This window comes from Schistocerca cancellata, chromosome 2 (genome assembly GCF_023864275.1).
Source record: "Schistocerca cancellata isolate TAMUIC-IGC-003103 chromosome 2, iqSchCanc2.1, whole genome shotgun sequence".
NCBI lineage: Eukaryota > Metazoa > Arthropoda > Insecta > Orthoptera > Acrididae > Schistocerca > Schistocerca cancellata.
The window spans coordinates 451,858,137-451,863,176 of record NC_064627.1 but is presented as its reverse complement, the minus strand read 5'-3'; positions in this window follow the sequence as shown (position 1 = coordinate 451,863,176).

The window sequence follows — 5,040 nt, the reverse complement described above, 5'->3', positions numbered from 1 at the left end:
GCAACTTCTCTGACGCTGACAATAGGGTTATCGTCAACTGCACGAAGAATTGCCTCGTCCATTGCAGGTGTCCTCGTCATTCTAGGTCTTCCCCAGTCGCGAGTCATAGGCTGGAATGTTCCGTGCTCCCTAAGACGCCGATCAATTGCTTCGAACGTCTTCCTGTCGGGACACCTTCGTTCTGGAAATCTGTCTCGATACAAACGTACCGCACCACGGCTATTGCCACGTGCTAATCCGTACATCAAATGGGCATCTGCCAACTCCGCATTTGTGAACATTGCACTGACTGCAAAACCACGTTCGTGATGAACACCAACCTGTTGATGATACGTACTGATGTGCTTGATGCTAGTACCGTAGAGCAATGAGTCGCATGTCAACACAAGCACCGAAGTCAACATTACCTTTCTTCAATTGGGCCAACTGGCGGTGAATCGAGGAAGTACAGTACATACTGACGAAACTAAAATGAGCTCTAACATGGAAATTAAGCGTTTCCGGACACATGTCCACATAACATATTTTCTTTATTTGTGTTTGAGGAATGTTTCCTGAAAGTTTGGCCGTACCTTTTTGTAACACCCTGTATATTAAACAGGCCCTTTGTCTTCCAGTTAAGTTGGTGTACATACATGAGAGAATTAATGCATAGTTGACAATAGCAATCATCTGAATTCAGGGAATTTTCGAGACAAACTGATTCCAATTAGCGAGACATTTCCGCCATTCCGAATTAGCTACTCGCTAATCACTTTACTGCTCTGCTATGCGGCACTTAAACACGAACAGCAAGGACAGTTTTGGTATCTGCCTATAGTAATATATACGATTTCTACCAGACACAATCTGCGCTAACACCGCAGCTGCGACCACATGCCGTATGGCCATAATCAATAATCTTCAGCAACACTGAGCCAGTACAGAACTGAATTGCTAACCTCGTCCAAATTACCGATATTTAGTTGAGAGACAACGCGTAATGCGGCTTAAGCTTTCGTCAATTAATCTATTTTCGTCTAAGTCTGCCAATATTGTCAGCATCAAAAATATACTTTCTGATACAGTAGTAGTGCGCGTGGAGGGAGTGAAGCATGATAGTGGCTTCACTGGACATAATTTTAATTCATCATTTATTAATAAATACAGAATTTGAACATCACACTTTATTGTATGAGCGGTTTTCTCTATAGCACATCATTACATTGTTTAATCTCCAGATATATTTCATCACATTTGGCAATAAGAAAACGAATCTTATAACTGGTAGTAAAAAAAGGAAGATTTTGCTGTAATCTTTCAGGCACATTATAAAAAATAGCACTTAGCCATATATATACTATTAAGACACAGTCCTTCACCAAAAGCGATAATAAAACAGAATGCTGTTGACCAATTTCGAAACAAAAAATGTTACGACAAACATTTAAAGTGACAGTCACAGCAGCTTCGCAATCGTTGGTACTTTCTCCTTAAGAATCACGAAAGACATTTACAAATAGTTAGCAATTTCTGAAAAATATAGCTTCGGCACAAGAGTCTCTTATATCATAGCTAAAAATACAAAAGAACTAGCTTGGCACACAATGAAATCTTCTCATAACCTTGGCGCAAATGGCGACCTAAAACAATTGAACAGTGGCAACCTTAGATCAATAGCTTCACTTATTTCGCACCATCTGTTAGACAGTCTTGGTGCTCTTAGTGAATATTTAAAAGTAATGGAATGGCGGCAAGGTTCAAGATTTAACTTGTCAGTAACACATCACTTAAAATTCAGAGTTGCAAGCATATGCAAGGAGAAGACAAGCCAAACTTAAGACTAATTTTAAATCAGGGGACCAACGAAAAGCAAGTCTGCCATTCCAAAACAGGCCCCTCACTTATAATGGAGACCAAAGCGCTCACCTAATCAGTTTAACAAGGACACCATTTCCCCCAAGGAGGCAACATTAGCACAACCCAACAAATGACACTGACGTCATGTAAGAGAGACAACTAAAAAGACAATACCGCGACGAATCACAATACAGGCAAAACAATATCGGTCACAAAAATGATCTACCACAATGTCTTCCCATTGACGCCATCCTATTACTCATCGATGATAATGTCTGCTAAACAATGTCGCTGAAATACTGAGGTACAATGCTTTACGTACTCATCACACTTCCACACCATTCCGCAACAGTAAGGTTAGTTGGTTGGTTGTTTCGGGGAAAGAGACCAGACAGCGAGGTCATCGGTCTCATCGGATTAGGGAAGGAAGTCGGCCGTGCCCTTTGAAAGGAACCATCCCGGCATTTGCCTGTAGCGATTTAGGGAAATCACGGAAAACCTAAATCAGGATGGCCGGACGCGGGATTGAACCGTCGTCCTCCCGAATGCGAGTCCAGTGTCTAAGCACTGCGCCACCTCGCTCGGTCAACAGTAAGGAGGAAAAGTACTAAATAGCCTTATTATAACAGAACACACAGTAAAGCACTTCAAACAGGTAGACAACGACTTCACTCTGCAATTACTAAAGCGGCAGCTATCTGTCCTTTTGCAGTCACAGATTAGCACCGTGCTTTAAAGTAATAGGCGTAGCACACAAGCGGGCGCCGTACTTCACACACGGCAGCGGGAAGATGGCAGGCAGACAGCCTGCACTTGTTGTTTGTAGCTCTGTAGCTTCCATCTGAGCATCGTATTCCATACATGACACCAAGGAAATGACAGGCAGACAGCCTGCTCTCGTCCTCCGTAATGGTACAACATCCAGGCGGGCGTTGTACTCCACACAAGGCAGCAAGAAGTGAAATACAAACAGCCTGCACTCGATGCCCTGCCCTTGTCCAGCTCAGCGGTCACAGCTACGTGACTCACGTACACAGGCCAGCTGCTGCCCAATGCACTCCGGCTGGCTGTGTCCACTTCCTTGTTCTTAGGCAGACTGGTGACTCAGCCTCTGCACTAGCAGACATTGCTCAATTTTCTCCTTCACCAGAGATTACATGAACCACACTGCATTCGCAGCAGGCGACTCTGCTACCGATTGCCAGAGACAGTCCTGGCACCGCTCACTTTGAAACTTCAGTTGAAATCACTGCCTACCCGACTGTATATATTCCAATTTACTTAATATGAGATCAACAGATATAAAAACTGAGGTGGTCTGCCATCTGGTGTAGGTCTGACCTCAGTCAAGCTCCATTGCTTCCTCCTCCACACGAAGGTCTGTCACTCCTACTTATAACTTCTGAGCAATCAAAATTGTAGTGTGGACTTTTCCAGTGGAAATCCTTTCGGGACACTTACTGAGATAATTCTGACTTCATTCTTATTCTTACACAGTGTTATTACCATAAAGAAATTTCCAAAACTCCTCCAAAATAATTTTAAAAAAATCATTTAAAAAAGTTCTTCAACGCCGTATTAGCTATATGCCGGTCCCTTTATCAGGCATCACAACCGCTTCCTCCATTGTACATTGAAGCGCCAGAGAAATTGTTACAGGCGTGCGCACTCAAATACAGAGATATGTAAACAAGCAGAACACGGCGCTGCAGTCGGCAGCGCCTGTCTAAGACAAGAACTGGCACAGTAGTTAGATCGGACACTGCTGCTACAATGGCAGGGTATCAAGATTTAAGTTAATTTGAACGTGGTGTTATAGTCGGCATAAGAGCGATGGGACACAGCATCTCCGAGGTAGCGATGAAGCGGGGATTTTCCCGTACGACCATTTCACGAGTGTACCGAGAATATTAGGTATCTGGTAAAACATCAAACCTCCGACATCGCTGCTGCCAGCAAAAGATCATGCAAGAACGGGACCAACGACGACTAAAGAGAATCGTTCAACGTGACAGAAGTGCAACCAATCCGCAAATTGCTGCAAATTTAAATACTGGGCCAGCAAGAAGTGTCAGCGTGCGAACCATTCAACGAAACGTCATCGATGTGGGCTTTCGGAGCCGAAGGCCCACTCGTGTACCCTTGTTGACTGCATGCCACAAAGCTTAACGCCTCGCCTGGGCCGTCAACACCAACATTGGACTGTTGATGACTGGAAACATATTGCCTGGTCGGATAAGTGTCGTTTCATATTGTATCAAGCGGATGGTCGTGTACGGGTATGTAGACAACCTCATGAATCCATGGACCCTGCATGTCAGCAGGGGACTATTCCAGCTGCTGAGGCTATGTAAGCCGGCCGCGGTGGTCTAGCGGTTCTGGCGCTGCAGTCCGGAACCACGAGATTGCTACGGTCGCAGGTTCGAATCCTGCCTCGGGCATGGGTGTGTGTGATGTCCTTAGGTTAGTTAGGTTTAAGTAGTTCTAAGTTCTAGGGGACTTATGACCTAAGATGTTGAGTCCCATAGTGCTCAGAGCCATTTTGAGGCTATGTAATGGTGTGGGGCACGTGCAGTTGAAGTGATATGGGACTCCTGAAATGTGTAGATACGACTCGGACAGGTGACACGTACGTAAGCACCTTGTCTGATCACCTGCATCCATTCATGTCCATTGTGCATTCCGACGGACTTGGCAATTCCAGCAGGACAATGCGACACAACACACGTCCAGAATTGCTACAGAGTGGCTCCAGGTACACTCTTCTGAGTTAAAACACTTGCGCTGGCCACCACACTCCCCAGACATGAACACTATCGAGCAAATCTGGGATGGCTTGCAACGTACTGTTCAGAAAATACTTGTACCCCCACGTACTCTTACGGATTTAGGGACAGCCCTGCAACAGTCATGATGTCAGTTCTCTCCAACGCTCTTTCAGACATTAGTTGAGTCCATGCCACGTCGTGCTGCCGCACTTCTGCGTGCTCGTGGTTGCCCTACTGTAGTTGAGAACGAGGCTTGACCCTTTCGACGTCTCTTTACAGTCCATATATTTCGAGTGTAACTGCTCGATGCTCAACCTTCTGAGAGTTTACGCAATTAATTGGTTTGCAACTTGAACGTTATGACATCGTACATTCTCTCTAGCCTTACAAAGTGAAAAGTTATCACCTGGAGGTGCTCCTATAGTAGTGTAAA